The 13,103-nt window shown below is 41.0% G+C and overlaps 1 pseudogene; it reads right to left on the bottom strand.

Annotated features, from left to right (window-relative positions):
• Nucleotides 1–457: 457 nt before the first annotated feature.
• LOC125314015 lies at nt 458–2,941 on the bottom strand (annotated as a pseudogene).
• Between the last annotated feature and the right edge of the window lie 10,162 nt (nt 2,942–13,103).

Here is a 13,103-nt window from a genome sequence, read left to right as displayed (position 1 = left end):
CAAGATCTCACTTTTAGTGCATGTCCAATATCTCCTAACTGTCGCAAATTACAAAACAATATTTTATGGAGCTATAAACTAGCGTAAACTAAGTTTAGATCCCCATGACCAATAACGATATTGTCGAGGTAATATGTTAGCAGTTAACACATTTATGCATCTGAATCCAGTTTTAGTGAAGAAGTTCTGTGATCTAGTTTCTTAGTTATTTATGCTCATGCGAATATACATATTCTTTTCTGCTTAATCCCCCAAATACTATCTTGTGCCGATGTTTCTGTCAATCAGACCGTTATACCAATTACTAAAGAGGTTAAAAAAGGGTACTACAAACAGGAAGAATTTATCAGGGATAATTTCAATTCCTTTATGCAGGGAAAAAAGGTCTCAAGAGATCAAGAAAAATTAGCTTCCTAGCCAGACATACGAAGCCAGAAAAAGAAATGCTGAAATCGATAATATGAGGTTTGCTTACACACCCCTATGAAGAATGCTATAGCTCATTTTTAAACCACAGCAGAAATCCCCAAGCTCTTTCTGGAACCATCTATTTACAAAATTAGCCAATACACTCCGTGGAACTGTCAATAGGAAGGAAAATATGGAAAAACTTAGAAGCAATTGAAGGAGACTCAGGAATACGACAATCTATGCTTTGACCTATAACAATTATCTAAACACCAAATAAAAGAAAACAACAGTAAGAGGGCAAACAATAGGAAACGGGACTGCTATTTAAAAAGTGTAGATGACGAGGGTTCTTATTCCTTGTTACCGAATCTTCTAGTAATTATAGGACGTACATCATAAGCCCCAACCAGAGTCTCTAAAAAGGGAAGGAGTGCTACTAATGCACAATCTGATGGATCATCAAACCAACTCCTAATAGGAATTCCATTATTCACTTGCAACCGGAATACCTGAAATAATCAAAGTGGAGCAACCCCCAAAAGTAAGAATTCTATGTAAGGAAAAAGGTATTCAATGATTCTTCACAACACTTCCTTGCAAATATAGTGTGTATCATTTGGAAGCACTTGCACAAAACAATCTGAATTTACACTTTCCACCCTCTGCTCTAGATTTAAACCACTTGTGTGCACCCTCAGCAAATAACAAATTGGATTCCTGAATCGACGCCTTTTCAATTGATCTGGACGGCAAATCATATTCAGACAGATATGACCCATAGAACCACTTTATTTGTATTGCGGTCGAACTTCAATTTTCAGGGTGAAAACCAGAAGCTTTTAAACTAGAGAGTGCAGAAGGTAACCCAATTGAAAGTACATGGTAAAGCACAACTCACACCACAAAAAAGATGAGCACTCAAGGTAAGCACGACAAGGAAAATGAAAGTCGAAGTCAGCAAGAGGCAAACAAGTAACTGAATAGGAAGTGGACAGGAGAGTACCTGTGGAAAATAATCAATAATAGCAACTTTAGCCAAGTCAAAACCTTAGATGGTCAAATCTTTCGTGTATGTCCCATCACAAAAAGTGCATGATTCACGATAAACTCGACTTGATATTAACTTCTGGTATGGATCCAGTATGTCAAGCAGTTGCTCTGCATAGATGCTTGGGCTGGCTGCAAAGATTATGACATGGAACATGTCCACAATTCTCTCTCCAAGAAGGTTTGCAGATAAGGCCTCCTTTTTTGACATACACAGTGTGCTCTTTCATATTGAAAAAGACAGTGAAGGTACAATCCGCATCATCACAGTGCTCCCATTTCGAATGGACGAGTGTCTCTGCAACAACTGCAACCGAGTGCAATGGCACTTCATAACCAGATATTCTTCATGTGTCTGTCTCATGGGCTAAGTAAATAAAAGAATCTAATTAAGGCAATCAATTTCACCGGCAGATGCACTTCAACGCATCTTCTCGATATATTAAACATGGAACAGACAGAGACGGAGATAATATCCATGGCCAAGTATGAAGGACATAGAATTATTGGAAAACACCAGCTTTTATGCATGTAAATTGCATGCAAGAACCCAACCACGAGTATTTCTGTCAATTCTACAGAGCTTCTTGGTTTTTTGGTTAATTCTATCAAACAGACCCAAAATTTGCTAAAAAATGGTTGAGACTGTGACGCTCGGGAAATTCGGACTATGTAATTTGCCCGAATTCAATAAAAAAGGAAGAAAATTGAATTTTAGTCGGTGCAAATTTCGGATCGCAAGGACGAAAGTGACGAATTTGGACGAGTTGCGAAATGTCGTTCGATTTCGATTGGATCTCGAAATCTCTGTTGCCGCAACTTAGGATTTCTAATCCTCGTGCCTAGCTTTTTTCCGGACCGAACCCAGGCCGTGAAAATCCAAATTTTATTCCCAATCGGTTAAGCCAAAAATCCGATCAGTCCCGATTTGTCGAATTACGAAACCACCCTTGGATATTATTCATGTGAGACAAAAACTATTAATTTTGAAGAGACCCGTGGGCCTCCCCTACTAGTCAAATCTGGTCAAATTTTCTAGCTGCCCACGTGACCTTCTCTCTCTCCCTCACGTCTGCGGGGCCCTCCCTTGTTGCTCACTTGAAATGCCCCCCGCACACCGAGCCTCCCATCTCCTTCCGTGACCGTTTTTGTGCGACACCACCACCTCCGACCACCACCTCAGGCCCCCACCGTCGCTCGGCCACCTCGCCACCACCATCCCGGCCGCCGTTCACTATCGGGAAGCCCCGAAATCAGCCCCGATGTCCCCTGCTCTTTTTCGGGTCCAGTGGGCTGTGTGTGCTGCCCGGTCGCCCAGCGTCTCTTTCGACCGCCACCGGTTACCTTGACGTCTCCCTCTCGAGCCCCGGACATCGACCCACCGCTGTGCGCCGCCTCGGAGCCGCCAATCGGCCTCGTAACAACCCCATCGATCCGCTTTGTTTTGTTTTCGCCGTGCCACTGTTTCATCGTCCTCCACCATGTTTCGGTTGCACCCACCGCCCGCCGACCACCCTAGGACGTCGCCCTCGACCCCTTGACGTCCCCTAGAGCCACCGGCAACCAATCACCGCTTGTAGAGCCTGATTTGAGCCCCGGCCGGACCTCCCCTGCTCTAACCCGATTTCCCCTGTTTCGGCGCCCATTTTGTCCAGCCGTGGTTTAGCCGCCTCCGGCCGTCTGCCGTCACCTCCGGCGCCACCTCCGGCCACCCCAAAGACCCCCCAGCCTTGACCAACTTTTCCCCAGCCTTTGGCTACCCGAAACCCCCAAAAACAGCCCCCGACGCCCACTATTATGCTCCGTGTTCCTCTGCCCGAGCACTATTCATGTCGGCTAGCCACTATTCTGGCCAGCTCCCTCCACCGGCCGCCACCCCGCAGTCCAATGCTGCTGTACCGAAGTGTCGTCAAGTCCCGCGGACCGCCCTTGATCAAGTTGGAAGCCCGAAGTTCATTTTGGGCCACGAGTCGTCGTCGTCGTCGGGCCGGATCGGGCCGAGTTTGCGTTGTGGCGGCCCTTTTTGAGACCGCTCGAGCTAATTAAAATTGTGAGTTAGCCCCTAACTCTTGATTAGGATGCTAATTGCGTTCGGATTAGTTTAATTAGCTAATTAGGGTGTTTAGATAGATTAATTACGGTCGGACTAGATAGAAATATGGTTCAAGCTAAATGACCGTAATTAGTTAAGATTAGTTAATTAGCTAGATTATCTATGGCTAATTGGTAAGTAGAATTGATTGATTTGATTGATTGCGTTGATTGATCGCAAGCGAGCGATAGGTCAGAGATGAGCGCGCAATTGAAATTGAAATTGAAATTAATAATAGACTGGCTGCAATTGACTAATTGACTTATGAATTGTTGGTTGTGAATGCTAGTTTGGCTGTTAATTGTTGCGGGGGTCCGATTAGAGGTTAATCGCCCCAAATTGCTTAGTCTGTCGATCGATATAAATTGCGCATTCATGTGACCACGTATGAGATAAAATTGTATGTTTTTGCATGAAAACGGCATTGGGCCAAGTATTTGAACATGTAAGTATGAGCATTCGACCAAAATCCAAGAAATGAACTGGCTGGTTGTCAAAGTGCACGAGTGGTCACATAATGGGATAATTCCGACGATCATTGTCTTACGGTCGATCAATCTTGGCAATTATTGTCTTCCGGTTGCTGGATGGGCGTTAGTCATTGTCTTTTGGCTGTACGTTTGCCGGTCGCAGCTTGTGATGGGCCTAAACCTTTTAAGGATTCTTATTTACTCCGTGCCGTGTCGACAATCATTGTCTTCTAGTTGTTCGAGCGGAGTCACATGGACTATCAGAAGCCGTCATCAGAAGTAAGGGACGATGCCCGGTCCGCGAGAAGAGCACCGACCGACTAGTGTGTTGGCACTAACCGACTAGTGTGCGAGACCTACGAGTCCGATCCGATAATAAATGGACTACGTGTGGTGTCCTGTGCATGCAAGTGTTGTGATGCTTTGCAATGGGTTGAATTGGTTTAGTTGGTTGGCTGTTGAGTCGAGTTTGCATTGCAATATGTGTGGCCTGGAGGGTAAGCTTGCATGTGGTTGAAATATATGCTATATACTGATGTGATTGCTTTTAAGGGTGTTTGAGCAAATCAACGTCCTAATCGGGCTTAGGCGTTGGCTCACCGAGATTAATTTCTTACCCCGTCGTGGTTAACAATTTTCAAGCGGTGATGGAGATCATGGACGTTGAACCCGGAGGTTTGTGGTAGGATTTTTGGGAGTAGACAAGGGATTAACCTTACCGGACCTCGTGTCTTTTTGAGGCCTTAGTGAGCCGCGCCGAAGAGTGAGGTTGTATATATTTATTGTAGCTCAATAGGATTAATATTCGTATGCTCTGGCTGTTTAATGAAATTATTTTTGTGAATTAATTGTGTTAATTTTCCTGCTGTCTTGTCCCGCCTTGTTGTTGCTGTTTGGGAGAATTGTACGTTCCGTATGCGCCGTAATTTCATAGGTCGATAGCCTACCCGAGACGCTATCATTCATGACCCGAGGCTAGTAAGGTAGGGGTGTCACAAGCTCGAGAGTCGGGGCGTGACGGAGACCTAGTCGACAAACTTGTCTACTTGGTGCGCTTTCATCTTCTAGATGTCCTTTTCTTTTTTGGGTGCAATCATCTACCTCACTTGACATAAGTCCTTTTGTTGCTGGCTGTTACTCACACTAAACATTGTCGAATGGCTGACTTTTTAGAAAATTGTCATTTATGTGAATGCACTTCTACATGCACACGCATACGCACATGCACACGAGACATACAGAGGGAGACGTGGAGAGGAGGGTTGTATGTGCCCATGTTTGGGCAAGGGTAGGTGACGGTGTACAACCTTAACAATCATCGCCAACCTTGGCCGGACATTTATAAGGGTCCCGCCACACACCGATTGTGGCATGCGGCGATAATGTTCCCTCGCAAGCATTGTGAGCTGCCAAACACTCGCTAGTGACTACTCTCTCTCTCTCTCTCTCAAAGGATATGGTAACACTCGTAGCTCCTTTGTAATTAGATATTGATGTCAATAATCATTAGTGGCAATAGACGTGACTGCTCAAAAAAGATAGGATAAAATCGTGGAACTCCTATACATTAGCCGACATAACCCCTTATCCGAATGGGATCTTTAGTGCTCGTCTGAATGTGAATAATTTAGAGGATAACTTATACTTTGTGTGAGAAATGTTGAGAAAAAATCCCTAGATGGTTTTGAATATTGACAAAACAATCCGAGTACTCTTGTGCTTTGAGATAATGCGTGATTTACTTGTTTTGCAGATTATCCTTTTGTGTGGGGATGCACGGGATTATATCTAGCAAAAGGATTTGGCTCACATGTTGTTTTTGAGAATCTCGGACGCTGGTTCGAGCTCGGACGATGAGCGAGGATAGCTCAGGCGTTGGAATGACGCTCAAGCTCCGAGAGAAGTACTTCACAAGCGATGAATCGAACTTCAAGATGAATACAAATTGAGCTAAATTGATGCATATCAACGGACGCCATCGAGCTAGATCATTCTTGAAGATTTTCGGTGATAGAGATCAATCAAGGATGTGGAACCAAGAAGACAAATAAGGACTTTCCAAATGGAAGAAACCATCTATGAAAACCCGGGATCATAATTGTATAGGCGATTTGATCCAAGCGGGGAAGACTTTCCTTTGGCGATATCCAATGGCTAAGATATCTTCTTTTGGCAAACATCTCGTCCAAAAGGGTAGATTTAGAGATATCTCTTCTGGATGCCTTGCAACGGCTAGATTGAAGGCGGAAGAGTATAAAAGACATCTCGAAGGCGAAGGGAAAGAGAGAGATCGACGTAAAAAGGAAAAAGTGTTCATAATTCCTAGATAGAGTGTACTCCATTTTAAATCCACTTCTTGATTCATCCATTGTAATTGTAAGGAGGTGTACACACGAGTGTTGAGCGTTATGTGTGAATTCCTGCGTATTAAGGAGATCACCGATTTGTAACATATGAGCAACTTTCTAGTGGAATCCAGCCAATTGGTCATTAGCCGAAGAAGTGGACGTAGGCTTAACCAAAGCTGAACCACTATAATCCCTCTGTGCAGTTTTCCTTATCTCTTACTCTAACCATTCTAAATATTTTGTGACAGCTAAACTGCATACGAACAGCACGTATCGATCCTATTACAAATCCTGCATCAACTGAATTGCTTGATCATTTGAGATCTCTGTTTTACGTTGTGTGATCTAAATTCCACAATAAAACCTTAAAATCACACTTTATCACATATTCACCCTCCTCTAGGTGAAATCACTAGCCGTCAACAAGAAAGCCCTTGCCGTTGTTAAGGTTTGTGAAAGCCCTCACCCGAGGTCCGGCGGCGATTGACGGGGGTTGCTGGCCCCGGCCGAGGCTTGGCGACCCTCGGCGGCCATGCCCCACCACCACCGGCCAATTCCAGAGTTGGTAGGGGCGGCAGTGGTGAAGGCTTGTGAAAGCCCTTGCCGTTGGTAAGGTTTTTCTCCCCTTTTTTTGCTTTTTATTTTAAGGTTTTTAGTTAAATTTTAAACTTATTTTTAATTTTTCTTTAAATACAATTTATATTTTAAACAAATTTATTTTCAGTTAATTTTTAAATTTAAATTTGATTTATTTTAAATGTAAAAGCCCACGTGGACTTATTATTATTTTTATCATTTTGCATTAAAAAATTTATTATTAATTACACACGGCAATTTTGATTGAAAAATTTCACCGGAGGCACTAAAATGATCCTTTTATGTCCGAATTGATGCTAAAGTGATCCGGTGGAAACTTTTGATACCAAAGTGATCTCTGTACACAACTTTTGGCACTAAAAGTATAATTTTCCCTCAGAATGGTGAAGTTATCTTATGTTCTATCTAAAGATGATCTCAAAGTGACACAAAATGTCGATGGATGTCATAGGACATTGGGTATAGTTGAGCCAAAACCCCAGCCATCGCCACCCATCCCCTGGAATCATTATTCTTCTTGGAGCACCTTTTAGATTGAGTAACACCGATCTTCCCCTTGTCGATCGATAAGAAGACACTTTGTGCAATAGAACATGCTCCAATTACTCCTCAGCACACGAACAATGGAAGTTGAAAATCGATAACATCGGGAGCGAGATCCATACTTTGGAGAATGGTTAGTGTTACGCAAAAGCAAGCGATCGAACATTAAAAAAGACAGAATAAGAAAAATAAATTGGACACTAGATTTACGTGGTTCGATGGTAGAGATCTACATCCACCGAGAGAGAAGAAACAAGTTCCACTATAGAACAAGCGATACAATGGAGATTACAAATCACTTGAATCATTCAAATACTCTCCGTATTTCCCAACCTTAATTACAATCAAATAACTCACAAATGTTTAGCCCCACAATTCTTCACGAAATAATCTTTCAATTTCATGAAGGAATTAAACGCAAATGTTATGACAAGATTTAAGATTTAATCAACTTCGACATCTGAATACTTGTTATAATTCCAAGAACAAAACCCTTGCCGAGCACTCACCGTAAAATGTTGCTTCAAGACAACTCTACTCTGTCTCGATGTAACTTGCAGGTACATATATGCATATTGGAGAAGGAAATAATTACCAAGTAAAAAACCATAATTACGCTGAAGTAGCCATCGCCTTCGTCAAAGATAATCTGCATATTGGAGTAGGAAAAGTGCACCATACTGATTCCAATAGCAAAAGATATAACACGCCCATCTTTTTTTTTTTAATGATTTTTATTTGTTTTAAATTTCCATAAGAGGAGCCCATGCTTTTCACGTGACCGCTTAATTTAATCACTTCGCTTTGACTTGGGTTTTACTCGATAGGCTTAAACTCGAGACGTATTTTTAACAGTTGGAAGGCCATAAATGAACTTTCTATTTAGATCTCCATAAAGTATATGGCGTAACAATTACACTTAAGTTATGGGGAGAGGCCAAGAATAGAAGTCTAAATGGACCAAACATCGATCTTGCTAATACCATACGAGCAAATTGCTGTTCGACAAGGATTCAGCCGTACAACGAAACTTTGAAGAATTTTTTTTTGGTCAAAAAAACTTTGAAGACTTGATTAACGCGGATTGTAAAAGAAAGTTGTCGTGTTATATGTGCGAGTCTTCCATATCTAGTGTAAGCTTTCTTTCTGCCATCTTTGGTGCGACTTTTCCACATGAACTTATTAGCTTCCAAAGATTCTAAAAGGTTGATCATGAACCTTCCAAGTTCTCACACGCACCTCATCACGCGTGACTTGTTCACCTCCTGCCGAAATCTACATTTCTGTAGCTAGTCTTCGCTAAGCTCTTTAGCTGTCATGTATATCATCACTGTCTTTCAGATGTCACCACGAGCGTGGGCACTTATCATTGTAGATATTATACCAATGATAGTTTGGAATAATCAAAATTTCATAGGGATGTTTTTCAGCAAGTTCCGGAAGTCTCTGATTTAAAATAAGGTCAGTATACATCAGCCACGAATTTTTTATCAGCAAAAAATGAAATGTAAAAGTCAATTCACACATGCTTAAACAAAAACTAAAAACTAAAAGTACATTATTCCTTTGATTAGAGTAGAAAATAAATGGGCTAAAAGGGTACCAATAGTTCGAAACAAAACCTTACATCCAGTACAAAATTTTTAAAGAAAGCACGATTAAGCTTTGACAAAATGGGTTCATGAACAATATCATCTGGATTATTTACTATGTCCCAAAAGCTTGAAAAGGTGGCCAAACAACGCGACGTTAGAAAGAATGAGTCAGTAACATATTTTCTTTAAAGAAATATTGGCACTTTGATCTCTAAGGTTTAGGCTTAGAATCTCATTTTCCCGACATAAATGGAAATCTAATTGCATTGACATTAGAATTCAAGTTTGACCTCTTCCGAAGTACTACGAATATGTGTCATTCAATAAGTTGTCTGGAAAGACGATGTCTATTTGACGTGAAACAATGAGGAGATAAGTAAAATTCAGAAAGCCCAATGACAATTCACCAGGTAAATAACGATTTCTGAGAAAAGCAATGTGCACTTTGAATAAAGTATTCCTTCTGTACCGTACACTCTTCCATATAAAGAACATGACTTATTATTTCTCTTTAATTGTGATATATATATATATATATATATATATATATATATATATATATATATATACAACCTGCCTCTTTTACGTTATCCTCCTTTTTTTTTTTTTTTTACCTCTGCCCAACGACTTCCGAGAACTCTCCCCGCTCTCCTTGAAACTAGTCCCTTCTATTGCTCCTCAAATCAACAGGAGCAGACGGGGATCCTTGATGCAGCGTCTCTTTGTGGGGGGGGGTTGGTGGGTGTGGAAAGCGAGGCCCGACTGAGCTGGTTTGGTCTTTCTGTCCTCCTGGGTTCCTGCGCGCGCGAGAAAGGAGAGAAGAGATTGTTGGGGGGGGGTGGGTGGTGGTTGGTGGGTGTGGAAAGCGAGGCCCGACTGAGCTCCTTTGGTCTTTCTGTCCTCCTGGGTTCCTGCGCGCGCGAGAAAGGAGAGAAGAGATATGCCATTGTTGGCTTCTTCTTTTGCGTGGGAGGCTGTGAGTCGACTGGGTTGGCCGGGTCGGGTCGGGTCGGGTCGGGTTTGACCAGCCCGATCTGGTTTGACATTGTCTCGATTCGATGCCCACTTGATCAATTGTGAGGCCGATTCGACTCGAAAGCATTTCGAGGTATCTAGATCAAATGTTATAACCGGCGAAAGGTGGAAAGAGGTCTAAAAAAAGGACTCAATTTTTTGATTTTTGTTCAACCAAGACCAAAATGCAAAATGTTTGGAAATTGAGGTTCCCGATCATTTTTTTTTTATTTAAAATGACTAAAATGCATTTGGGATTAAACAAAGACTAACGATTATTGTTTATATATATATTTTCGGTCACAAGTGCTATTTTTGTAATGTTTGGCTATTTTCTAACATATAAAAATACTGAAAAATGAAAGAAATACCGAAAAATATTTTTTGTTCAAAAATAGTTCTCTAGGCTTGGCCAAGGGTTCCAGAGTTGATTTTTGATTTTTATAATTTTTTTCGACTTTTAATTAATTTTCTAAAAAAATGATAAAAAAAAATCAAATGTCAATAGTGGATTAGGCATAAGACATTGGCTCCTTTTTTCATTCCATTAAATCAAAGCAATCTCATATGACCAAGGGATGTGCAAAAAAGTCGGGAACCGCACGGACCCCCTGACTGAAAGTTCCCATGGGAATCGTTCCGATTCTCGGTTTCAATATACGGGAATTGCTGAGTACCGGTCTGGTTCCTAGTTCCACACCTAGAACTGCTCACCGAATTGGATCGGTATATAGAAAAAGAAAGAAACCCTAGTCATGCTTCATGGTTCCTACCACTCTTTCACACTCCGATCCTTCTCCTCCTTACTGTTAGGATCAGCATACAATCATAGCAAAGTAAAACGAGCAAGAAAATGAAAAATTGAGGCACGAGAATCTTCCGTAATCATTACTCAATCTTTGAAAAGTCAAACACAAGTTTATAAGAAGATTATAGAATCTCCGACTAATCATTACCATATTTTTAATATCCAAATTGCCCCTAGTAATATTTTAATTACTTTAGTACTTATAAAGAAAGAATCAATTAGAAAATTACTTTTGTCTTTCATAAGCTTAACTGTAAAATTAACTGTAATTGGCAACAATCATTTGAGCCGATCCTTGTGTGGGTGGCACAAATGGCGCCACTTATCTCATAATAGTGCAAATATGAGAACTCATTTTTATTAAATTTGATGTTATTAGAAAATCCTAATAATTATTAGAAATAAATTTAGAAAATTTAGAGGAAGACACATCACATGGGCATGTCGCATAAGATGGAGGTCACATGCTATTTACAAGACAAATGTCCGTATAGCTCTATTAGGATAGGTAGGTGGATTAAATTATAAGGAGCCACATGAAACAATAATATGGTGCCTCATTAGCCATTAGATTATGTGGCAAATGAATAATATAAGATTATGCCAAGTGTTGAAAATATGTCTCGAGTTTAAGATCGAAACGGAAATTTAAATTCCAAAATAGATATATCTTGATCTTGAAATTAAAGATAAGATTTGCTTGAATATCACCGAAATCTTGATGGAAGCGGTGGAAATTATATTTCCTGTTCGTATGATGCAAATCACGATCAAGATTGGATTTGATCTGTTGGAGTCAGCGAGAAAGAAATTAAAACAAGGGAAAGATAAGTCCAAGGTGGACTTGGTCAACTAGTTTTTTTTTTTTTCTTTTGCTAACTAACGTGGATATCTCAACTGGTGATATGAAGAACTCAAGGTTTTGTCTTTTTGTGGGACTCACTTTCGTATGAAAGGAAAGCAACACCGTGGCTGTCACTTTGAGTCCTTGAAGCACCTATTTCGTTTGAGTGCTTGGTGTGCCGAAGTTGATGCAGCGTTTCTTGAACCACCGGTTATCGAGTGCTTGCTCGTGGGATTTATTCTGTGAAATTATATCAAGTATTCAAGTGTCAAAGCCGATTAAATCTTGAGGTTAGATTTGTTTTAATTCCTTTGCGAGTTCGAGAGATTGTTTCGCTAGAAATTGGGGGCTAAACATTGTGTGTGTTCTTGGATGTAATTGGGGCTGGAAACACTAAGAGTGTTTGAGTGACTCGAGTGTGATCTGTAATCTCCGTGTATCGCTTGATCTATAGTGGAATTCGTTGCTGCTCTCCTCGTGGACGTAGGTCTCTACGACCGAACCACGTACATCCGGTGTCCGATTTATTTTCTTGTTCTGTTTATTTTATTGTTCGATCGCTTGTTCCGCGCAACACCAAGTGTAAAATATAATTTAGAAAATAATAAATCAAGAAAATTGGACTATAAATAAGCAATGCATCACCTTGACCCTACCTATCTACACGCCACTCTCTATTCTCCACACACACTCCCTACCTCTCAGCCACTCTACTCACCGCCACCACCATAACCAGTCGCCCCTCTCACACGTACACCATAGCCTAGTTCCGACCGTCTCTAGCCACCACCGAACCTTGTCTTGCCATTTTGTAGTTCTTGCCAACAAGATATGTAAGTAAATCTCTAAACCTTGGTTAAGACGAAGGCTAGTATCGACTTGTGTGCTTGTATGAGAAAAATTGTAGTTTGCATGCTCTTTTCATGTCTTGCCGCTCATGGTGATAAGCTTATAACAAATGACATGATATGCCTCATTCATGGCAAGCAAGTGCATCTCAATCATGAGATTTGGTATGGGACAAATCAAATGGAACGACGCAAGTAACTCCTTGAGTCCTGAATGGGTTGCCCTATGAGATGCCTCGGTATAAATGTAAATTGCGCACCAAGATGCCTCGTTCAAGAATGGACGGATGGGCCTGCAAAGAGTGCAGAACGAATATGAATAAATGAGAATTGCATGCTGGTCTACAATAGTTGACATGGCCGAATTTGATAAGGAAGTGTTCTTGCCAATTTATTTTCAATTGCTTGTTTCATGAGTTTTGTATTAGCTAACTACTTAACATAGGTTTAGATTTTTGCTTACTGAGAAATTATTCTCATTCCTTT

This window comes from Rhodamnia argentea, chromosome 3, assembly GCF_020921035.1.
Source record: "Rhodamnia argentea isolate NSW1041297 chromosome 3, ASM2092103v1, whole genome shotgun sequence".
NCBI lineage: Eukaryota > Viridiplantae > Streptophyta > Magnoliopsida > Myrtales > Myrtaceae > Rhodamnia > Rhodamnia argentea.
This window is presented reverse-complemented; position numbering and strand designations above follow the sequence as displayed.